This window comes from Miscanthus floridulus, chromosome 3, assembly GCF_019320115.1.
Source record: "Miscanthus floridulus cultivar M001 chromosome 3, ASM1932011v1, whole genome shotgun sequence".
Lineage (NCBI taxonomy): Eukaryota > Viridiplantae > Streptophyta > Magnoliopsida > Poales > Poaceae > Miscanthus > Miscanthus floridulus.
Genome location: NC_089582.1, coordinates 76,087,623 through 76,113,965, shown reverse-complemented (window position 1 = coordinate 76,113,965; position 26,343 = coordinate 76,087,623). Strand labels below are relative to the sequence as shown.

At 43.5% G+C, this 26,343-nt stretch overlaps 1 pseudogene; it reads right to left on the bottom strand.

Moving 5' to 3' along the window:
- Positions 1 to 284: 284 nt before the first annotated feature.
- The window catches only part of LOC136543902 (uncharacterized), an 89,279-nt pseudogene continuing 63,220 nt past the window's right edge, over positions 285 to 26,343 (bottom strand).

Here is a 26,343-nt window from a genome sequence, read left to right as displayed (position 1 = left end):
CATTCTCTCCTTATATATCTTGGCGTTATGATAAGCTTTTTCACGCCATTCATCAAGCTCAGAGAGTTGGATCTTTCTTTTGTTCCTACAACTTCCAAATCCATATTCCATCATTTGATGGCCCAGTGAGCCTTGAATTCTAGCTCCACAGGTAGATGACATGTCTTCCCATAAACAAGTTGATATGGTGACATCCCAAGGGGTGTTTTATAGGCTATTTGTTAGGCCCATTACACATTGGGTAATCTATCTTTCCATGCAGTCCCCATCTTGTTGACGGTCTTCTATAGAATGTTCTTGATTTGTTTGTTCAATGTTCCTGCTTGGCCACTTGTCTGAGGGTGATATGGACTTGTGATGTTGTGATGGATCCCATGTTTTGACAAGTACTTGTGAAAGTTCTTGTTAATGAAGTGAGTGCCTCCATCACTTATCACCATTCTTGGAACACCGAAGTGTGGAAATCTTGTTTCTTCAAACATCCTCTTAGAGCTCTTAGCATCAGCAACTCTACTTGGCATGGCTTCAACCCACTTGGAAACATAGTCGACTACCACCAAGATGTACTCACAATTCTTTGACTTTGGAAATGGCCCCATGTAGTCGATACCCCAGACATCGAAGAGTTCAATCTGGAGGTTGTTGGTGAGTGGCATGGCATCTCTTGAATTAATGTTCCTATGCCTCTAACATGAACCACACCTCCAGTGTCTTCATACATTGTTGGCTAGAAAAATCCACTTTGCTAGATCTTTGTATGAGTGCGGAATGCACCATAATGTCCTCCATATGGTGATGAGTGGCATCATTCTATGATATTGATACCTTCTTATGCCGGTACTCATCTTCTGAGTAGGCCGTCTGAGCAGACTCTATAGAGGTATGGCTCATCCCATATGTGGAGACGACTTTCATAAATGAGCTTCCTTTTGTTCTCCCCTAGTGGCACATAACCTGCAACTATAAAATTGACAATATTCGCGTACCAGGGGTCAGATTTTGTGACCTTGAAGAGGATGTCGTCCCATAGAGAATCATTGATGGGTAATTCTTGTGGATTTTCAAATTACATTCTAGAATAATGATCGGTAACATAATTTTCTACTCCCTTTTTATCTTGTATTTCTAAGTCAAATTCTTGGAGTAACAAAATCCATCTTATAAGATGAGGTTTAGCATCTTTCTTAGTGAGCAGGTATTTCAAGGTAGCATGATCAGTGTAAACAATCACCTTAGCTCCTACTAAGTACGATCTAAATTTGTCAACATCAAAAACAACAGCAAGGAGTTCTTTTTCAGTTGTTGCATAACTAAGTTGAGGTCATGTCAAAGGTTTGCTAGAATAAGCAATTGCATGATGCTTATTATCTTTTGTTGGATGCAAAACTACCCCCACAGCATAATCACTTGCATCACACATAATTTCAAAAGGTAAAGACCAATCAGGGGGTTGAATGATTGGTGCAGAGATAAGTGCTTTCTTAAGAATTTCAAAAGATTTTAAGCATGCATCATCGAATTCAAAGGGAACATCCTTGGCCAAAAGATTTGTTAGTGGTCTAGCAATGTGTGAAAAATCTTTTACAAAGTGGTGGTAAAACCCCGCATGACCAAGAAAACTATGGATCCCTATGATATTTACGGGAGGAGGTAACTGTTCAATTACTTCTATTTTAGATCTATCTACCTCAATCGCTCGTTCGGACACCAAGTGTCCAAGCACTATGCCTTCTCTAACCATGAAATGATATTTTTCCCAATTAAAGACTAAGTGCTTTTCTTCACATCTATGCAAAACCTTGTCTAAATTTTCAAGACAATCATCAAAAGTTTTTCAATAAAGAGAAAATTCATCCATGAAAACTTCCATGATTTCTTCAATCGTATCAGAAAATATAGACATCATGCATCTTTGAAAAAAGCTAGAGTATTACATAATCCAAAAGACATTCTACGATAAGCATAAGTTCCATATGGACATGTAAAGGTGGTTTTGCTTTGGTCATCAGGATGGATTGGTATCTGGTGATAACCTGAATACCCATCAAGGAAACAAAAGAAAGAGTGATTTGCCAGTCGTTCCAACATTTCATCAATGAAGGGCAACGTAAAATGATCTTTCTTTGTTGCCTTGTTAAATTTTCGGTAGTTTATGCACATCCACTACCTCGTGATGGTTCTTTGTGGGATTAATTCATTCTTTTCATTTTTAACAACAGTCATGCCTCCCTTTTTAGGCACAACTTGCACAGGGCTAACCCAATCACTATTTGGGACGGGATAAATTATCCCGACGTGCAAGTTTCAGAACCTCTTTCTTAACAACCTCTCTCATCGCATTATTAAGCATACGTTGTGGCTCCCTAGAAGGTATAGAATTAGGATCTGTAGGGATGCAATGTATATAGAGAGCAGTGCTAATGCCCTTAAGATCTTGGAGTGAGTAGCCAAAAGCAGAGCGATGCTTTTCTAATACAACTAGCAAGTGAAGGGGTTTCTTCCTGAGAAAGTTTATCACTTATGATCACAATAGAATCCTAATCATTATTGAGAAAAGCATATTTAAGAATAGAAGGTAGGGTTTAAGTTCAATGATGGGCTTAGGTGTCTCCTTCAATTCATCTAAGGGTTTAGGTTCTACAAAATTGTCATCCTCCTCTTCGATAAAAAACTGGGCATCATCTTCAATATTGGGTTCAATAAAATCACCAAGAGAGGCGACCTTAGCCTCTTCCATTGGGTCTTGCTTGGGACTTGGCTCAGTGTCAGTATTTAGAGAATGAGTGATAGGTACAGAAAGTTTAAAGGTTTTCTCGAGGCTTATTTTCAAATTCCCTGTTTGTCCTTCTTGAATAAGTCTTTCAATTGGTTGTCCTATCAATAGGTCAAACTCCATGATATCAAAGATATCAAATCTTAAATGAACCTTGGTTCCTTTTACCTAGATAGGGAGGACATAAAGTATCCCCAAACTTGGGAGAATGTGTCCTAAAAGGTTTTTTCAACAATTTTATTGTTGGAGTTAATGGCATGTCCTTTAATAAATCATGAGCAAAAGATGCAGACATGATATTAACACCCACAACCACAACCAGATTATAAAGAGCATTGAAAGGAGCTTTGTTAATTTGGTAGCGAATGAAAATAGAAGGTGAGTCTAGATGAATCACATTAGAGGAAAGCTCTGATTCTTCTAACCATTCATTGGTTATTATAGACACTAGCTCTTTCAGTCTTTTTTAGGAAAGCTTCCTTAGAAGGGTCAAAGATTTCTTCATGGGGTGATGACTTCCAAGGCTTTTGGGGTTTCCTCATAGTATGATAATTCGAGGTATTTCCATATTCGGCAAAAAGTTCATCCTCAAATTCAAGCATAAAATATGAAATTGGAGTTTCCTCCTTTTCCGGCGGTTCAGGATTTGGGATAGCTGACGATTGTGATGGATTTGGTAAAAATTCTGGTTCATCTATCTAGGATTCCTCCTCTAATTGCTTCTCTTCCACTTCCTTAGTTAATGGGGTATCCTCTAAAACTTTATCAAGAATGCTTCTCCCCAAATTGGTAGAGACATGCAAAAATGAACCTCCTGAAGCTATGTCAAGAAACTTCGAGGTTTCCCTATTAAGACCCATAGAAAAGTGTTGAAGAAGAATGGGGTCTTGAATGGCAAGGTCGGGGCCAATATTAATAAGATCATTAAATCGTTCCCATGACATGCCAAGATATTCTTTTTCTTTTTGTGTAAAAGATTGAACCTCTAAATGAAGGCTGACTACTCTAGAGATGGGAAAGAAATTTAAGCAAAAGCTAGAACATAAGGCTTCCCAATCTCCTTGTCTACTTCTTATGTTTTGATTATACTAATGTTTAGCTCTTCCCATCAAAGAGAACGAAAAAAGCTTCCATTGTAAGGTTTCATGTGACATGCCCACAATGTGCAAGCATGCACAGGTCTGCTCAAACTCACGTAGGTGGAAGTATGGATTTTCATCATCTTTGCCTGAAAAGAATTGATCCTGGACCATGTTAATTAAATAGGGGCATAGCTCATAGCCAGGTGTTAGGATAGGTTTTGAAGATTTTGGTGGCTCTAGGCATGCGCTCGTAGGTGCGGCATACTGATGGATAGGAGTGGACTCCATGGTAAAAGAAAATGAATAAAGGAATAAAAAGATAAAAGATACAAGGTTAAGCTAGGTTCAAAGTTAACTCAGCAACCGTTTCCCTAGCAACAACGCTAGAAATGCTTGTTGTTTTATTTAAACGCACGCAGATAAATCCGCAAGTGCACAGATATCAATGTAGCACTTCACCAGAAAGTATTCCAGAATATTGAACTCAAGGAAACATGTGTGAATTTAACTAAGTCTAACTTAACCCAGAGTAGCAACAAGGCTTAAGATAAATAGGAGCGTAGAGGGGATCACTAGGGTTTTCTAGTTCTAACTTCGGTAAACTATGTCTTCTACTATTTAACTAAGGACATTACTAAGGAGAAACAAAAGCAGAGTATGCTTTCCTAGTAACCAGGTCTTGTTCGGCCTACAAATGGGAGGTGGTCTATGAAGGACTCAACAAGGCTATATAGTCACCCTTATGATCTACCACTAATGTAGAATGCAAGGTACATCCATGAGTAATCGAGTCTAAGCACCATGCTTACACTACGAATACTACTCTAACCCAAGAGCAATAAGGAATAAAGTACTCAAAAAGACTCGCAAACTTGATGAACAATATAAACATGATACTTACTTGAATACCAGAGAAATCTTAGAAGTAAGCTCAAATGGAACTTGATTCTACCAGGGTACAAGCCATAGAGAAAGCACCAATAGGCTAGCACTTCCTCTAAACTCTTCCCTCACTCTCTATCTCACTATTTCTAATTATAAAGACTAGATCCTAACTTGGAGGACTAATCTTCTCTTGATTGCTAGCTCTGATCCTGATGAGGAGGATATGAATTGTGGGTTAGGGTTTTTGGATTCAGGATGCTCTGCTAGAGGAGGTATAGGGGCATATATATAGGGGGCTACATCAATTCTAGACCCTCAGATCAAATCGACCTTGAGCAACGGTGTAGATTTGATCTTTAAGGCGGTGGAGAACTGACATTCAAAGGAGGGGCTAACATGTGGGGTCCATAGGCTGGGTGGCCTATAGGTGGGGCTGGCCAGCCCCACATGTCAGAGGCTCGGTCTCTGTTTCATTGGTTTGCCTTCTGGAGTGTTCTAGAGTCTTCCTAAGTCAGTTTTGTCGAGGATAACCATGATTTACTTTGACGAATAGGTCCACTTTGATGGTTTTCTGATTAAATCCTCTTGCGGTTATAAAATCACCAAAACTCCTGGACTCATTAGTTTAAAACATTATACCTATGTTGGTGGTCCATTTTAATCATTTATGTAGGGTATATTGATGGTTTATGATTGACATTAACTACCGTCAACACCAAGTCATGACCGACTGTTCCATGGCAGCATTCCTCCCTATCTTCGCGAAACATCCACTAACACCTGGCTCAAGTGGACATAGCCACACCTAGGTGTTGGTGGAAGCTAATCTTCAAGGCCTTCTTCGAGTGGTGCTAGAGTCAATGGAAGACAAGTGAAGCCATGGAGATGAAGACTACGTGCAACTCAAGGTTTTCTCAAGAAGGTTTGGAATAAGATTGAGAGGCTCACCTTACCTTTCTTAAATAGCCCCACTTCAAGATGCGAGTGGGGAAGCCAATAGTAAAGATCTGAGAGTAGCACGGTCGCCCACACGGGTCACTGTTGGTGCTTCTTAGCATAAGCAGAAAAGTCCGCAAGCGCACGGAAGTACCGTTGTAGCACTTCACCCGGAAGTATTCAGGGTATCATAATTTCCCAAAGGAACGGTAGTGCAAGTAGTCTCTTGGCTAGTTTACCTAGGAGAAAAAGATGAAGGGTAACTTGGGTAGTGAGTTTCTTCTAAGGGCAAAAACCTTAAGTGAAGATAACTTTGCTACTATAGACTTACTTTGAGCACCGGATAGCACTTGGTTTGCCAAGTGATTCTGGCCTGTAGCTCTATGCCATATCCAAACATGGGGGATTACAAAGGATGGATAGGGCTGTCACCACCTACCTCCTATCCCTCAACCATGGGATACGAGACAAACAAAGGTAACATGTAGCTTAGACACCACATGTACGCTAACCGCTACTACTCTAGCATTGGCCATGAACTTCTGTCTTTATTAGGAGTCCTCTACTAGAGCACCCGCCACGAGGACGGACAACGAATCTGCAAGTAAGTAGCAACAATGATAACTTGACTTAGGGAATCAAAACCAAAATATAAACACAAATGCCTTACTCCAAGTAGCACGACATTTGTAGAGGTACAAGTGTAGTGGCGAGCCGACAAGTCTAACACTCCATCCACTCGATGTACAAGGCTCGCCGAGTACAAGAAGTAGAGGCACCGCTACTCCGCTATTCCTCTAACTCTTTCCCTCTCTCACTCCCTAACTAATCTAGCTAGAAGCTAATGGAATGAGTGTAGCCCTTCTTCTTCTTCTCAAATGTGTATGATGATGAAATGAGGAGCACCTCCCTCCCTTTTATAGTGAGTTGAGGTCGGTTTGCTTAGGTAATTTAGGAAAGTCCCACCGCAACCGACCTCCCTAGCTATTAATGCATCGCCTCAGTGAAGGTGAGCCTAAGGGGTGCCAGTGGTGGTGCGGGCTAGGCTGCCTCAGCACCGCCTTCGCCAGGTGGTCTGCTTGATGGTCCTGGATCATAGCCATGTAGGTGTTTGGCCCAAATTCATCAGGTGAGTGGGCCTTCTCTTTATTTTTTTGTGAGGAGTCTACATTTATGCCTTCTTGATTACACATTTTGGTATGTTTTTATGTGTTGCCCTACAGAATACTTAAACACCAAAACTTGTGGAGAATGTGAGTTAAAAAACCTATTTTTAAGTTTTGGTATTCATTATTTGTTTGTTTTGTTAAAATATTGGAGCAAGGAATTATGAGTTAAGCACCGCCAATAGTCACGGGGGGCGGATCAGGGAATATGAGGTGGACCATTTGATTCCTCGCATATATGATTCCCTGCCACATTTCATCCTAGTCTATAGCAGGATGCGCGCAATATCTAGCGGTCCAAAGGATGCGCACATGCGTACATGCGAAGTCAGAGTCCATGGGGAATATTCTGTTAGCCAGATACTCTCGAACATCTAATCTAATAGCATGGAAGCCAATGCTATTGGATTTAATAGCACACATGGAGACCATATGATACAACTATTTATTTGAATCGCTCATACTTACTGACGTAACCAGTACCTTTTGATCAAATAGCGCACATGTACACCGCCTGTTTCTCTAAACTACTCATCGTTTGTTACTACGGAAACCAGTGCCATTTGATCTAATTGTGCACATGTACACTGTCACTCGTTCTACCCAATTATATCAAGAAAAATGCTTGATTCAGTAAAAATAGAGTCCAAACAAGCCGAATATAAAACAATAAAGTGATTAAAGGAACTCTTTATTAATAAATTCCATTATATTAGATAGGTGTACAATAACAAAGACCTATCAAAGACTACCGGATGTACAATAACAAAGATCGACACAACCCACAGTCGAATGATAACCTATCGAGTATGGAGCCCAACAAAAGATCTACAATCATGAAGGTGCTCTCCTGTTGAGCACCCTGATGACCTACTACCCTATAGAGAGGGAGAGCAAGGAACTTCCACCAACATCTTAGTGAGGTGGCTTATCTTCCTTCTCACGGTTGAGAGGCAAGCAGCAGAGGCATGAGAGAGAAGTGCCGCTATCGTCGCTGCTGCTCCAGAGGAAGGAGGATCTCTAGGGTGCCAAAACTGATGAACCAATAGTAGTAGGCTTGCCAAGACAGAATGGTGGCAACGGTCATACATGATGACATCACCTTCCTAGCGTCCCTACGCTCATTGGAACCACCATCAGCATCCCAGCAGCCCTAATGAAGCCTAGCAATGCCAAACCATAGATATCGAAGTGAATTCAATACCCTTGGCTTGCCCAAAAAGGTGACACCTTAATCGCAAAACGTCCACTAGCACCTAGATCGAGTAGCCCCCGCTGTGCCTAGATGCCGGTACTACCCAATCTTGAAGGCCTTCTCCCAACGCCACCGCCACCACTGAAGGAGTTGGAAAAGGAGCACCATGGCGATGAAGAAAATAAAGATGGTTGGCTCAAGAGCTTTGTTTGTATCTAAAGAGGAAGGAGTGTGGATTGCCCAAGAGGTGCATCTAGATCCAGCTTAAATAGGCCAACCTTGAAGATAGAGAAGTGGAAAGGAGAAGGGAGAAGTTAACATCCATGATCTATGCATACGCATCACGGAAGACATCGGTTCCCGATGGTAGTGGTGAGACAATGTTGGAAGTCGGGACATTCAACACTCATGCCGAGTCATTGTTCCATATGATGTGGTTCAGATTCCCTATCATCCTCATCTATAACATGACTTAATGACACACAATATCTGGTGGACCAAAGGTATGGGCGGATGCATACATGGCAAGTCAGAGTATGATATGCCAATGGTTCAAAATAAATCACTGTGAGTTACGAGAAGTAGTGTCGTTTCATCTAATAGCGCACATGTACATATGAAACACCTATTGATAAGAAAAGTGTAGATGAGGGATTGTTGTATGATCCCACGTGATGGGATCATATAACAGTGATACGCCATATGAACCCACACGCGTCATGGGCGATGGAGCGGGGAAGATGAGGCAGACCATTTAATTTGCTGGCACATTTGACTCCCTGCCACATTTCATCCTCATCTATGGCAGGGTAGATAACGCCTTCGTAAAACAAGGGAAAAAAGCAAAAGAACAAGGGTAGATAACTACTTTATAGTTGATTGCACATGTGGACCGTCAATCATTTTATCCTCATGTTAACTTCTACTACCGCTCAATCGCTTCGTAAATTCTTCTATAAAAGCAAAACAACAAGGGTACATAACCATGTTATATCGCTCCCATCTCGGCACTCCATCCTCAAGATTGGTCCATCGTGAAAGGGAAGCGCCCAAGGGACAAGTCGATCGAGGAGAGGACCGAGAGGTGAAAGTCAAAGCAGCTACGATAGTGCATTTCCATCATGGAGATAACACTCGCCGCAACCGACTAGGAGACATCCGCGGCTGAGGCGACGGCCACTGAAGCCGAAGCATAGATCACTAGTAAGCATTGGTGTCTTCTCATTTTTGTGTTCCGATCACGCCACATCGGGCTTGATCGAGTGAGTGATAGTATTCCTTGCTCCCCTTTAAGGTGTCTTGGAGCAGTTGGCTGCCATCAAGGAGTAGTTGGCCAATGTCTAGGGTGAGCTAGACACCGTCTTGTGAACTAGAGGGGAAGTGGCACACAATAGCGCACAACGCAGCGATCCTTGCTGAGGAGCACCATGTCGAACTCGACGCGCTACATGATGTTGTGGTTGCTGTCGTCAACTTGGTGTCGCCCGTGGGGGCAAACATCGAGGAGAGCCTCCATGCATTGCCCACGTGAGTCAGAGAGGTGGTTACCCATGGCGTCCATGTCGCCCTAGCCACCACCAAGCTTTGATCTGGCTAAGAACTACGTGAGGTGGAGCCAGGGCTCCCGCTGGAGTCATCGTGGGACAAGATCAACAAGTTGGTCGGTGACTTCACTAGCGTGCCTAAGGCTATGATAGCAATGGTGGATGTAGCAGACATTGTCAACAATGCTCTCGATGGGGAGTAGCTTGCTTGTGAACTCCTCTATATCCTGTAATAATTAAACTTTCAATAATAATATTTTGCGTTAACTCCTATGGACATCGTTAGATCATTGCACATGTGTACACAGTTTCATACGCCGATGGACCTAAACTGTTCACTGTTAGGTACTTCTAGACTAGTGCCACCAGATCATTGCGCATAGGTACACTGGTACAAAGTTGATATTTGTTTACCACCACCAGATCGAAGCGTGTGGTATTCAGTGTCCTCACAAACCGGTGGTGAAAACTTCTTATCACCGTTGGCATGGCAGGTGATGCATTTTGTGATTTCCACCACTAGATCATGAGGCACAACGATGGTGGTAGTTTCTTTCACCACCGAATGCAACGGTGGTGTGTTGTTCCATCTAAAAACTGGCGGTGAAAAATTCTGATCTCTGTCAGTTTTTCTTGCATCATGTATTGTATGAATCACCAGTGGTGCCAAAACATTATACCGCTGGTTGGATGCACGATGTGGCGGAGAACTCCAGTACTATGTCCACCACCAGATCATACACTAGGCTATCGGTGAAAATGTTTATCACCGGCAGTGGACCACCCAGAAGGGACCTCTCAGGCCCTCAGCCACCGGTTGTCTTGAATGGACTGAGGATGTCGCCTAGAGGGGGTGAATAGGCGTTTCTAAAAATTCAACCCATGAAAATGCGTAAACAAATCAGAGAAATAAATCCCTCATGAGTTAGCCAATAGAGAATACAAGGTATATAGAATAAATCTAGGAGCTACAACCCTACAACACAAAGATTAGAGCAAAGAATAAATGAGATAGACTCTGGCCCCAAATACTGGACGTGTCCGGTATCCACAGGCTAGGGTAGTCAATTGCCAACTTTCCTCATTTCGATTTCACCTTTTGCGCCAGGTTGCTGGTAGCTACTAGTAACCTACAGACAAGCTTAGCAAACACAAGTTGATCACAAATACCAAATGGAATGAGAGATCGAGACACATTATTTGTTTTACCAAAGTTTGTACTCCGTTGAGTCCTACTCTCTATTGAGGGGCTACGAGTGACCCAACATAGGTTAGCTCTAGAGGACTACGAAGGTCACCCTAGTCGGAGTCTTTTCAACTCCTTTTCCTCCTCCCACTAGTTGATTCCTTCCCTTATGGCGATGGAATCGAACCGTTACAAACTTCCCGAGGCACACCAGAATCTCTTGGGTGCTCTCCGGCGATGCCTATCCATCTAGGACCGAAAAGTCCAAGAGTAATAAATACAAATCACGAGATAGACAAATATGCACAAGTGCTCAAGGGTGGCTGGCTCTCAAATTTGAATCTCACTCAACCCACAAGATCGATTTTGTTAATTGGATCAATCACTCACTAAGATGAGGGTTGGAGAATGTTCTCAAGGCTCGAAAATGTGTATAGAAGTCAGTAGAATCAGCAGCCTCCAAAGGTGGAGTCTAAGGGGTATTTATAGCCCCTTTGAAAAACTAGCCGTTGTAGAGCCATTGGGAATACCAGACACATCTGGCCCATATAGCCCCAACGGTCAATAAGTCAGTGGCGCTACGAGGCATCAGAACTCCTAACTATTGCTGGGACTTACGACTCCTAGAACTCCCGACACTTTCGGACACGTCCGGTATTTTTAACACAACTAGGTCAAGTTATTTCTAGGCACTCTCTCACTCGAACCTTACATGGGTTGGATTGAGCACTTATGAATAGTCATCTATCAACATGAAGTATCCCTCTTAATAGTACGACATACCTATTTACTCAAGATCAAATGAAAATGGAATTTGAACCGCTTGAGTTGATTTCCTTCAAACTATATGCCAAAGCTTTCAATCTTCATCAAAAGAGGGTGTCAACATGTCAACTTTGATTTTCTCCTTGAGCATGTGATTTGATTCCATTTACCAAAAGTGAGTCAACTCCAAATGAATCAAGTCACTTTCAATAGTTATCCAAGATTTGATTCTCCCCTTCAATGTGACTGTCATGGTTTGATTGGTACCTCAACTAAATGCAAGTACTTCCTTCTTCACCCTAGCCAGGTTCCTCAGTCACCAAGCCATTGCTTGCCCTTCACCCTTGCCTAGTACCTCGAAGCCTTTCCTTGCTATCTTCCCCATCTTAATCCATCAAGTCATACTTTGTGTTGAATCATCCTTTAAGTTCATAATTCATTGTTTCAATGTAGCAAGCTTCAGAAAGTGAGACCATTCTATACGGAATCCCTCATGTCTCATTAATCAAAAATATCAACTTGCTTCCTTTCACATAATTCATAGAAATCCCACAATGAGTAAACCTTGTATGAATATCTTTTGCATTGTTGTCTTGTGTTTGAACTAGATTGTTTATACAACAACACATCATTTTGGCTTTCATCAAGTAGCTATGAGATAACTCATTTCCTGTCCAACACTTAGCAAATAGGTTAGACCTTTAATCACATTGTCATTCAATCATCCAAAATCCACTAAAGGGCTTGCTTGATGCACTTTCAATCTCCCCCTTTTTGGTGATTGATGACAACTTGATTAAAGCTTACAAAAAGATATTAGACAATTAAGCTTTTGGGTTCAATGATTTATGAGAGGGTCCCCCTTAATATGCGCTTATGAATAGAATTCACAAAATGACCTTAGATGTCAATTGCACATATTAAAAAACATAGGAGGCTCCCCCTAAATCATTGCATCCGTGGGGTGCAAGTGTGTATGAGAAAATAAATCCGTGATGCAAATGACAGGATATATTACACAAGAATAAATATAAAAGCATCACATCATACATTTTCACTCTAAAACATGCATGGACCTTATGAAAATAAATGCATCATATATATCACACACATAGCACACATTACAATTTTTCTCAAGTCCACCAACCACTGTGTCAGGGTTAAAACCCCAGGTGTCTCAAGTCACCGATTAGTTAGCAGGCCAAGCGCCACATGACGCATCAGCTAGCGAAGGCCCAAACGATCGAGGCCTAGCTAAGCCGAGTGGAACAGGCCTGACGCCAAGGCCAAGGTTAGTCATGACCCTTCCTTTTGCCTTAGCCACACAACATAGAAGAGACTCATGACCTCCCCACTACTCTGACACCTAGGAGGAACAGGGAGGGGTCGAGCTTGACCAAGTGTGCTACTCTGATAAGAATAGACACGCCGCACCGACCCTGCAAGGACCGATGGGATAGTGGTCACCTCGATCTGGTCAGATGCCACCCCTACACCACACAGCTCGGACAAGACAACACCACCCAAGGAGGTGACAACTCATACAGTGACCCACAGGATGCATGTATGGTTCAACCCACTCATGATGGGATCCACGATGAAGGCCTTGACTTAGAGGCCATCTAGACTAGTGGGACCCATGACCCTAGCAATCAAGATCATGGCCCTCAGCTCCTCTAGCCAACAAGGCAATCGACGACCTAGGGGCGGCTACCAACTCCAGTACAATGCCCTAGGAAACTAGGAGGCAATGATGAAGAACACAATGGAGACCACATCGCATAGGACGGCTGGTGAACTACCATTGTGCCTATAGTGCTACCATGGCCAGCACAATAGCAACACGTCACACCATGCCATGATGTGGCCACAAGACCATGATGACAACCATGCCCAAACATGCACAACAAGATGGCATAGCTTGCAAGCCAAGTTAGCTAGGTCCTCCCTTAGGCTCACGACCCTTCGGTCATAAGAATCTTCTCCTTTGTACATGCCCTGGCCTCAGACTCTATATAAGGGTAGCCAGGGCACCCATCTTGGGGATCCAACTCTCATTCACTCATTCTTACACCATAGAAGGGCTCCTAAAGCTTCCCTTTGGGTAGCCCATATCCTAGCTCTAGCTCTCCTCCCTCTTCCACCATTCTTGCACCCCCATTGGAAGAACTTTAGAGCATTCAAGCGAGGAACACATACTTGATCATCTCTGAGACTAGACTTGGGGCTCTGGCCTGAACTAGTATAAATCCTTGTTTCTTTTGGATGCTACCATCATCTTCCTAGAGCTGTGCAACAGTCGTATAAATTTACTAGTCTAGTTTACAAAACACCAACAGTTGGCGTGCTAGGTAAGGGATAGTTGCGCACTCTCATTGTTGAGAAGGAAGTGATGGCTCCCTACTCCTACATTGTACTTGCTCTTGGCACAACCCCCGGTGGTCGTATCCACTTTAGAAGCCTCAAGTTCGCTGACATCGATGGGCTAGCTCCTGTTAACAGTCTTCTTCCTAGACAAGCTTTGCGCTTCAGGGACCTAAACTTCATAGCCAACCACCTAAGTCAGCTCTGGCTTAGCGAAGAGAATGCAGCTCCACCACACATCTCAATGCCTGATCATGGACCGGCCTGAGCTGGTTCCATGATCATCGACTCTAATGCGGTAGCATGCAGAATCGACGCATATCTCGGGCTGAATCTTGAGCCAGAGCTATGCCGACGCGTTTTCTATGTGTTGGCGAACGCTTTCACCCAACTCTTTAGAAACGAGCCTTATCGCTAGAGGTTGAATTCTAGAACCCCAGCACTGCACTACCCTCTAAAATGGGGACACGATCGCACTCTTTGAGCGGGAGCTAGTGAGGCACAATGGCCATTTGATGATGCTAGAATCCTTTGGGTTTGTGGGGATGATGGAATAGGATCGATAATCCATCCATGACCTCCTGATGGCCACTCTTGAGAACATGGACTCCGAGTCCGATTCTGAGGGGAGCTGCCATCCGCTAAGAGAATGCAACATGTTGCACCTCTCGGAGGATGGGGCGGTGCTGACGGAGGACATAGAGGACGATGCCTATCTGATTCCATGGACCCCCAAAGAATAGGCCAAGTATGACCAGGAGTGCCTAGAATGAGCCAGGGCCTGTGAAGCTGATTAGGCCAAGGAGCTCCACGATGATGGATGCCCTAGCCCGCAACACCTCGATGCTGAGGGCGCATGGGCATGGGCATGCCATGTGTATGATCAAATCCAATAGGGCAAGAGGGAGATGCCCATCTTCCCTCAAGACAGCTAGAATGTCATAGCGGCCGCCATGATCTTGCGGACAGCCCCTAAACCCTTGACTGACAAGGGAAAGCACGTCCATTAGGAGCTATAATACCTGCTAGAAACTACGATAGTATAGTAGCTCAAAGCTCCATGGAGAGGTGACATCCTGAGGCCAGCCTTGTACACATCTCCTCGGTGCATGGTGCCCCTGAGCGGCACCACGCCATAAGCATGCTTCGGCCAGGTGGTGGCGACGTGGCGTGTAGGCGAGAACCCTCTCCAGTGCACAGCCAGTACATCAGAGACATCAATGCCTGTCCAACTCAAGGCGCCAGGCACCCTAGCCAGATTGGGCAGGCAAAGATCAACTACACTACGATGACAGTGACCTAGCCAATCACGGCTGGCATTGCATGGTTTGAGACACTCAACGTAGCCTGAGCCCGAACGTCTATGGCGCGCAGGTGTTCGCATAAAGGATCTGACAAACACCATTCCCAGCACATTTCGACTCACCACCGAACATCATCAAGTACTCTTGGGACACCAACCCTACCATGTGGTTGGAAGACTTTCCCTTCGCCTGCCTCATCTATCGAGCAGGCGAGGTAGATGATGATCTCTTCGTCATCCAATACTTGCAACTCTACCTTGCGAAAAGTGCCAAAGCATGGCTCGAGCATCTCCTCGTGAACAACATCCACTCATGGGTAGACTTCAAGCACATCTTCATACATGCACCCTAGAAATTCCTAGGATCTCAAAGCCTGTAAAAAAAAGCAGGAGAAACTCTACGCGAGTACATCTGTCGCTTTTCCAAGCAGTGAAATGAGCTTCCCGATATCATGGATGCAGACATGATCGGAGCGTTCATCTCCTACATGACCAACGAAGCACTTGTTCATGAACTCGAATGCTGTAAACCATGGATGATACGGGAGTTGCTCGACCTTGCGACAAGCCACGTCTTTGATGAGGAGGCCATCCGTGCAATCTTCTGCAAATACAAGGTTAAGGCTCAAGCTGAACCCATAGACGAGGCAAAAGACCGCAATCGATGGGTAAAGAGCAAGAAGGATAGCTGCAAATGTCATGACAGCGAGTTCGTCGTGGTGGTTGACAAGGTCCAATAGCAGAAGACTGGCAAGCTCAACCACGTCAGTTTTGACAAGATAGTCAAGATGCCATGCCATAACCATGGCTATCCAGTCAAGCATGCCCTCAAGGAGTGCAACCTCATCAAGCGCTACTTTAGTGGTGACTACAAGGCAACTAGCATGGTTGTGCCATCCGGGCCCGTCGGCAATGAGGAGAAAGGGGATGTGTATCCCGACCCAAAAGGGTGCCTCATGATCTTCAGTGAACCAGTGGTGTACATGTCCAAACACTGGTAGAAGCTCATAGCTAGGGAGGTCAATGCGGCTACCCTGGGCGAAGTTGTCCCAGCTTTCCTAAAATGTCAGAAACCATGATCACTTTCAACAGAAAGGATCACCCCGACCACATTCCATAACTAGGATGCTTTCCCCTAGTCGTGGACCCAATTGTCGATCGTAGAAAGTGATAGGTAGCCACCGGCACACGTAGCAAGCCAAGAGAAACTGCGTGGAGTAGATTTCAAGCTCTCTTAAGGTGAGGCGCCGGACCGAATGGTCATGACTGACAGCATGCCAGTCAATTTGACCCTGCAATTGACATAGAGAGAAAAGTTGATCAGTAATTTAAGGTGGAACATGCCGGTGTTTGTCCAGACAGTTCCAAATATACAACCAAGTGGCCAGTACAATAAGGCTATCGACTAGAGAGTCGATATCCAGCATGTTCATGATGTAATGTAAGCAAAATGAGCATATCAACAATTATTATTTACTCAGTTACATGGATCTAGCTTAGCCGATGATCATGAAAATATGCGAAAGATGTAAGGGTAGACGTGTAAGCATACATGTGACAGACATACTAGCTTTTAACCAGGACAAAAACAAGTAAAAGCATATAAATAGCTAGTACATCCTCAACAAAGGAGGCTATCGGCTAAAACAACCGATTCCAGTGATCATGTCGTACGGCATACAATCACTCATCTGTTGGATACAAATAAATCTACAAACAACTAGACTCAATCTATTATACCACCAACAGGTCAAGTCATCTGATGCAGCATTGATGGTAGGACCCTAGATTAGAGACCAACAATCGATAGATCTACTTATATCACAAAGGAATCATGAAGGCATGTTATATGCGTTAAAGCTCAAGCCATCAGCTAAATAGTCGATGGAGACATAGCGGGTGACTAACGCCATGCTCTTCTTAATAGATAAATCTATTAATCACCAATGTCCAATCTGACATGCTATCAATAGGTCGAGTCGTCTGATGCAGCATTGATAGCTGGATCATACCGGATACTGACGATCAATGGATCTATCTCCTAGTGGAACATGACTTCAAACACCCACCATGTCTGATCAGGACTGAGATAGATTGGTCATTAAAATAGGATCTAACATCAGGAATTGAATTCAACTATGATGGTAATCAGTAGACGATAGATCAAAGTAGATAGGACCAACTGATCTCAACCTAGACCGGGCAATTGATGATATTATGTTAAACAGTAAACTACTTAACACAATATCGATAACTTTGATTAATACCAACATTTACAAGAGATCAGTTGTCTGTTGCGGCCTTGTAAAAGTTGATACAAATCGATAACTAATCTATACCATGATTTGTAAGAGACCAGTCGTCTATTGTAGCCTTACAAATAACAATATAGATTGATAACTAACTTATATCGTGATTTGTAAGAGATCAGTCGTCTGTTGCAGCCTTGCAAGTAACAATATAAGTCATGATGGACACAAACAAGCCGGAGGTCAGGTCATCCGATGCAGCCCCACTTGCCCAAAGAACTCATCAAAATCTACTCTACTCCTATTCCAAAGGGGTGGCTAGAGCCGAAAAGTAAAGGTACTTCATTTGGTTGATCGATGTGAGATGTCTATTACAATAGCCGGGGTTCTATATTTATACCCAAGGCTTGACTACAAGTCCTGGTCGAACAAGACCGGTTACAAACTTTTGGAAAAGAAATCAAAACTTCCTAATTTAAGATAACTTGGACTCCGATCTTTCCCTTCTATGAAGTCCGACGTGACTTCTTGCTTCGGGTTTTGTTGATCCTGCTGATAGGGTCCATTCCCCTAGAATGATGTCCTCCTATTTATTTGATGGTAACCTGGTTAGCCAATCTTGCTGAATATCTTGGCTTTTCCTTGATGAATTTAGACTTTGGGGCCCTTTTCTCTTCGAGCCAAATTTTGGTGTCAACACATGCCCCCAATTTTGGGATAAAATGATTTTATTCCAAAATTACTTCCTACGTCCATCGCATGTGTTACATATTTTAACTGTACATCTTGACTCTGTGCTTTCCGACTCACTGGGATTTTTCTACGGATCTATCTCATCAGCTTCTTCTTAACTAAGGATGGATTGGAGATCATGATGCTTCCTTTCTTTTGACTTTTCGAGCAACCCTTGTCTTTCTCCAATTCCTAATTTTACAGCTGATCTTCTGATATTCCTTAGGCCCATTCTATTACTATCGAATGTTTGCACAAGTGACTGGCTCCCTAGACTGATCACCTTTGTTGTCGAGATCCCAAGCCTGGTCCATCAGCTAATTTTAGCTTTTAGCCGATCAAACTTTAACTGGTCAATCCCTAGGCTTGTCTTCGAACACGTCTAGAAATGCAAAATTGTGGCGGATAGCATTTTACGTCCACGTCTGGATTTGAATGAAACCGCAATCAATCTTGATGAATAGACCCTTCAAGTTCATCATTTCTATAAATGTTGCCCCCTCATTAGGCCACACATGTTCTCCTCAATATTTGAGGTGGCCTTCTATTTTCTATGAATGAAATTTATTTCTCCATAGCTCAAAATATCCATCGGTGACCCACCATAGCTATAAATATGTCCCCAAAGGATAGCCGAGGGATCACATCTGCTCCTGCCTCTGCTCTTGTTACTGTGCAACTTCCTTCCCTTCACTCTTTAGATCCAAAAACCATTTCTAGAGGGACATGGATCACAACAAGCATGTCGCCGGTGATCTTCTAGAAGAGAACCTTCCTCCCCATCGGTGCCTCCATCTTCAAGGGTAAGATGGAATCTATTCTTGATCTCCTCATTTACTTTTGCTGACCCATTTGATTTTGTAGTAGTGATCACCCTGGCACTGTCTGCGACGCCTAATTGGTAGCGCAAGAGGCTTCCTCCTCCAACTTCGCTGACTCCTACGATGGAGACAATGCATGGCGCTTCCGTCGTGAGTGGAATGTGGCGGTCGACCGCTATTTCGGGGCCACCTGGCGTAATAGGCAACTAGAGTTTGCCCTGAATGTCTCCCAAGCCACCCTCTCTGCCACAGAGGTAGAAGCAAACGTGGCCTAGGCGCAACTAGTGGAGTTGGACACTAGGGTCACTGGTGAGATCTTCAACATCCGGGTTTCCTTTAATTCTCCTAATCTTGCTGATCTTCTAATGGTTTCTTGTGTTCCTTTGTTTTTAGCTCTGACGGCACAACTAGAAGCCCTCCAGTTGGTGGCAGGTGATGCCTTCAGCGCCCTAAATGCTAGGGCGATACTCTGCAGGCTCACCTCCAAGACATTCCCATGCACGCCAGGGAGGTGGCCCTTCGTGGCATCTGTTGCAGTGCTGCCATCACCCTAGCAACAGCCTAGGTGCGCTCGGGCCACGATCTTCGCTTGGTGGAGCCTGGCTTCCTGGAGGAGAACCCCGATGACTACCAGGACCTAGTGGAGGACTTTGAGGGAGCCTACGCTGCCATGATGAACATAACCTCGACCGAGGAAGTCATGAACAATGCCTTCCTGGGCCCTTAGTTTGTAACTAGGGGTTATGTTTATGAATAAATAAAATCTCTTTTGCACCTGTTCTTTGTACTTTTGGCTCTGAGGGTTTCTTTTATTGTCATCAATTCCCCTTGCGATATCCTCTGGATCGATAACTTGAAATTTCCATCAAAGAACTCAAACTTAGGTCCTTTAGTTGATCCAAGAACAGCCAATCAGACTGAATCAACTAACCCTCTAGGGTTGGGCCATCCAGGGTTAAGTTAAAATGAAACCGCATCGAACAACTTTGTTCCAAAATCCGTGGTATAGATCTTGAAGGATAATGCGGTTGCAGATCTAGTGTCATCTAGATGTAGTCTGGGTGCTTTTGAACCTGTAAGCTTCAATCCTCATGTACTGCAGCATTTGGTGTACATGTTCTAGCTGATCTACCTCATGTATACATTTCTGTCATTCGTCGATTGGCTCCCTAGCGATCTGTTTTAGAAATCGGCTTCTAGCAACTATCTTCAATTGATTAACCCTTAGAGCTAATCTCCGGACTCGGGTTGTAGCATAAAATTGCATCAGATAATTCTTTAAATCCGTAGCCCCAAACCAAAAATGCAGAAAATCCCAACAAAATGAAAATTTTTAGGGTCCGCGATCTCCACAACCGTTGCTTTCTCATTTGGCCATGCATGGCCTCCTCGATTCTTGAAATGTCCTCTAGCCTTCCATTAACTACACTTTTCTTTGATGCAGTTCAATGAACCCACCCCACGTCATCCTTCGTCATAAATATACCCCAAGGGGTTGATTGAAAGGTCACACCTGCGTTTGGCTTCCCTCTTGTTGCTGCACAATCTTTTCTTCCTCATCCTCATATCTCAAAACTCAGTTCCAAAGAACAATGGCAGACAAAAATCGCCCCGTTGGTGATCTCCCAGAAGGGGATCTAACCCCGCTCTGGCGTCTTTGTGTCACGGGGTAGGTTTAGTCACGCTTCAAGATCCATTATACATCATTAGGACTTAACTTCTCACCCTGCAGGACCATTTCTTGTTCCGCTACCCATAGCACGTTGGTGAGATTTGTGGCCCAAGGCACTCAGTTGGCGGCATCATCAGCCTCCTCTAGTGACTCGTCTAACTCATATAACAGAGACGATGCACGACGTTATGCCCATGAGTGGGATGAAGCCTTAGGTCACTATTGGGAGGTGGCCTAAGAAACTGAGCATCTAGAGGCTACTCTGACTGCCTCCTAGATAGCTCTCACCACCATGGAGGGAGAGAGCAGCACCTCCCAGGCACGATTGACCAAATCTGACACCGGGGTCATGGGTATGATCTTCAGACAAAACTCCATTCGTCTAGCTTTCTGCCTTGTCATGCCTCCCCTGATAGTTTTTTTCATCTACCATTATAGCCCTAATAGAAGAACTGGAGGCCCTCCAATTGGCGGCGAACAATGCCATCGGGGTTCCAAATGTCTAGGGAGATCTGCAGGAGAACCATCTCTAGGATGCCCCTATACGTGTCGGGGAGATTGCCCTTCACGGTGTCCATCATAGAGCTGCCTTCGCCCTAATGATGGCCTAGGTGAACTCTGGACATGAACTCCGATGGCACCAGCCTAGCTTCATGAGTGGCAGTGACCACCATGGACTGGTGGAGGATTTCACCAGACATGCTGATGCCACAACGAATGCTTCTTCAGCCAAAGAGATTGTGAATAAGGTCTTCCCTATCTAGTAGCTTGTACTTAGGGATCCAATCATGAACAAAATAATTGATTCCTTTTGTGTTGATCTCCCTATTTGAATGCCATGATGCTTTTAACTTGTATTTTTCTTATTTTTTGCACTATAGGTGATGCGTATTGCACCGGCTTTTGCCTCCTTAGGCTAGATTAGGATTTTCTTTATTTTTGTTCTAAAGGTGATACTTTGCTAGTATTGGCTATCAGACTCGGCTATGATTCTTACTTCGAGCGTTGATTTTTTAATCGCTAGAATCTAAACTCCATAATAAACAATCCCCTCTAAAATAGCCAATGATGATTCACATACCAAATTACTTATGAACTTCTAGAAATCATTGGCTATCAAGCTCTTTCAAAGTATTATATAATTAAATCCAAATCTGACTCCTTAAAACAAAATGGCCATATTTTGATGAACTCAAAAAAAATTGTTTAGCCGATCTATAATAACCAACAGGAGGAGTCACTAAAAAAACTCTCAGAGTCGATTGCTTGGATCAGCTATTGACGTTCATCATTGATCTTGATGACGACTTCTTCCTAGACTCTTCTAGAGAAGCATTCACAATCTTCAAACTCCTAATATGTTGGGTCAGTTGTTGCCACACTCACAGACGTGTCAGCTAGAACTACTTTGACATTGTCTCCCTACCACTGGATAAGGCATTAGTGCATCATTGAAGGGATGCAACAATTGGTGTGGATCTAGTCATGACCCAATAGGAGACTATATGTTCCTTTACCATCAATGACGAAGAAAGTAGTAGATAGGGTCTTGCTTCCAATCGTTAATTCTTCTGCCCCCCAGGTCTCATATGCATTGCCACCAAAGTCTTGCAACATCATATCTATTTCAAGCAGATCTTCTAGGCCCTTCCCAAGCTCACAGAAAGTAGTATAGGGCATGAGATTGACAACAACACCTCCATCAAGTAACATCTTGGTCATTGGCTTCCCATCAACAAATTCCTTCATGTATAAAGCCTTCAAGTGCCGATGTTGAGATGGCTTATCAAACGTAGCTTACTAGGGCTAGAGGGCTAACTGAGCTATTGCTTCTCCCAATTCTTCTCATCATACTCCTCCCCATTAGATTCTTCTTATTCATACTTGGAAGGAGCTCTGAATTCTATAGGTAGGATGAAGACCATATCAATATTAGCCGATGGTATGCCCTTGTTGGCTATTTGTTTGACATGCCATGTCTAGGGCCTAGTATACTTCTGAGCCTCCAATTATCTATTCCTCAAATGTTGAACCCTCTTGCCAAACATACTCTTTTTCTTCACCATGATCGGCCCAATTTTGATCATGGACACACTTGCCTAACCGATCATGAACTCCTTTATTTTTTATGTGTCGATCCATGTTGTTAGATTGATAATTCAAACGCTCATGGATGGACTGGTGGTTGGACTAAGATTGCCTAAATTCTACATACTGATTAGTACACTCTGGGCAGTTACATCTTGTAGGCAATTTCAATCCTTTGTTCCAACAGTGCCTGAAGAAAGAACAACTCCAATGCAGCTTGGCTTGTTCTCTTTCGTACCTTTCTTCTTCACACCGACATTCATATCCTTCTTCTTTAAGCCAGCGCTGATAGACCTTCTCCTTCTGGCATTGCCACATGTTCAACAAGATCCTGGATGTGACCCGAGGATGTAAAGCACTAGCTCTGGATGTCTCACCTTGTTCGTATCGACTCTTTTGCTGATCATGCTGCTTCTTAGCTTCTTCATACTATTAGTCAATATTTGAACCTCGGGGTCAGCTGACCCATCTTCTTTGGCCTTAGCCGACATCAAGACCTTCATCTTCCCTTTAGCCAACTAGAACTCCACCATGTGCACCCCTAGGAAAGGATGCTTATATATATCCATTGTCAGTTTCTTAGCTAGGTCAAACTTGATCCTCACTTGCTTGATGGCCTTCTGAATGTGGAAGCGAAAGATTCTGCACTCATTGGTACTGTGCTTGGTAACATTGTGGAACTTGCAGTATTTCTTCCCTTTAAGTTCTTCAGCCGAAGGGATCACATGGTTTGCAGGTAATCTCAACTGCTTCTTCTCTAGCAGCAAGTCGAAGATCCTGTTGGCTTTCTTAACATCGAAGTCATAGGTGTTCTTTGACTCCTTTACCCATGGACAAGATATAGGAGCCTTGCCCCATGTCCATTTAGTGAATGTGGCTTCTGGATCATCCCCATCGGAGTCTGCATCATAGGGATCAATCATAGCAGCAGTACCCTGTAAATACTTTTCTTTGCGTAGGGTCCGGTGCTGACTCTCCAAGGTAGACACTCTCTGAACTAAATGGGCTAAGCTTTCAAACTCCTAGCCATCAAATTTCTCTCTAATTAATGGAGACATCCCTTGAAGGGCCAATTAAGCCAATTGGCCATCAGATAGATTCAATGAATAGCAATAGTTTCTTACTTCTCTAAACCTTTGTACAAACACAGAGCCTGACTCATTGTTCTTCTGCCTCATGCTTGTCAAGTCTATAATCTTCTTCTCACCTATCCCACTATAGAAATATGCATGGAACTTGTTCTCCAGATCAGCCCACCTAGTGATTGAGTTTGGTTCTAGCGATGAACACCAATTGAATGCCGGTCCAGATAGGGATAAGGGGAAGAATCTAAGGGATAAGGGGAAGAATCTAACTTTGTGTGTCTCCTCAACAAATGCTTCTCTAGGCTGAATGAGATAGCGGCTGATATTCTCCATGGTTGTCATCTCATCTACCCCAGTGAATTTGGAGAAATCTAGGACTCTATAGTGTGGTGGGAGTTGCACAATATCATACCAGGCAGGGTATGGGCGCTGGTAAGAGCCAACTTGTCCCTTAGGTTTTAGACCAAACTGGCTTTGCATCATAGAAGTTATCTAGTTAACAAATTCTTTAGCATCCATGCTGGTAACTTCTTGTCTTAGCTACCCTTGTGCCTGAGCCTAAGATCCTTGTACCTAGACTTGTTGATTCTGAATGAGAGACTGCTGGAGTTGTTGTGCATTATAATTGTAAGGGTTCTGATACCCAGGATGTGGCATAAGCTCATATGTAATGTCATCAGAAACCAAGTGGTATCCCTTTGGATAGTCGATTCGAGCATTGTGAGTTGTGTATCCTTGCAATCGACTATTGAAGTAGTTAGGATCAACATTCCTGATGATCCTTTGTATTGATGGAGCAATTCTTTAGGCTGACTGAGGCGTTTGATAGGAAGTACTGAATCTTCCCTGAGCCGGCCGTTGCACAACCTACTGAGTAGCTAGGGAGGTTGGATGCTGGACTATCTATTGGATAGGGGCACTTGGTGATTGCTATGCTGGTGGTAGCCCCCTATCATCTGAGCTTGCCCCCTGTGGTCGATAGAGTTTGGCCTTGCCCCCTACTATTTGTAGGGTCTAATCTTGAGCATGTCCTCCTAAAAGCTAATGTATTGGTGACTGTTGGAATTGCCCACCATTCGGCTGCTGACTAGTACCAGGTATGTTGCTTCCCACAGCCAAAGGGTTCAAGCCATTAGAGTATGCTAGCCCATCTTTTTTCAACTGGCGCTCCAAAGAAGATCTCTTTCAAAACATTGCCAATTGTATTGGCCAATACCTTGTTGTGGTTTGTAAAGGCCTCATGGACAGTCTTGTGGACCAAATGAGCAGTGGTCCTTGCTTCAACATCTTTACTCTAACTATGCAGGAGAACGCTTGGCAAGGGAGCCTTCTGAACAATTAAACCATGTGTCCTACTGTAAGACAGCAGGCACTTCTCTCTAAATTCCTCTATCGCTTGCTCAATGAGCGCCTTCTAGTCATTAGGCAAGTCTTCAAGATTGGCCTTGAGGATCATTAGATTATCCATGTTGATGATTGTGGTCGACTTTTGATCAAACGATTATGGTCCCACAAGGCGTGCCAAGGATGTGTCGATGGCAGAAAGCGACAGGTAGCCGCCAGCACAAGTAGCAAGCTAAGAAAAACCACGCGGAGTAGATCCCGAGCTCTCTCTAGACTTAAGGTGAGGCTCTAGACTGGATGGTCATGACCGAGGGCATGCCAGTCAATTTGACCCTACAATTGACAAGGAGAGAAAAGTTGATCAGTAATTTAAGGTGGAACGTCCCCGTGTTTGTCTAGATAGTTCCAAATATATGACCCCTACAATTAGCTAGTATAATAGGGCTCATGATGTAATGTAAGCAAAACGAGCATATCGACAATTATTATTTACTCAGTTATATGGATCTAGCATAGCCGATGATCATGAAAACATGCGAAAGATGTAAGGGTAGATGTGTAAGCATACATGTGAGAGACATACTAGCTTTTCACCAGGACAAAAACAAGTAAAAGCATATAAATAGCTAGTACATCCTCAATAAAGCAGGCTATCGGTTAAAATAGCCGATTCCAGTGATCATGTCATACGATATACGATCACTCATCCATTGGATACAAAGAAATCTACAAACAACTAGACTCAATCTATTGTACCACCAACAGGTCGAGTCATCTAATGTAGCATTGATAGTAGGACCCTAGATTAGAGACTAGGAATCGATAGATCTACTTATATCACAAAGGAATCATTAAGGTATGTCATACGCATTAAAGCTCAAGCCATCGGCTAAATAGCCGATGGAGACATAGCGGGTGGTTGATGCCATGCTCTTCTTAACAGATAGATCTATTAATCGCCAATGTCTAGTCTGACACGCTATCAATAGGTCAAGTCGTCTGATGCAACATTGATAGAAGAATCATTCTAGATACTAATGATCAACGGATCTATCTCCTAATGGAACATGACTTCAAACACCCGCCATGTCTGATCAGGACTGAGATAGATTGGTCATTAAAATAGGATCTAACATCAGGAATTGAATTCAAC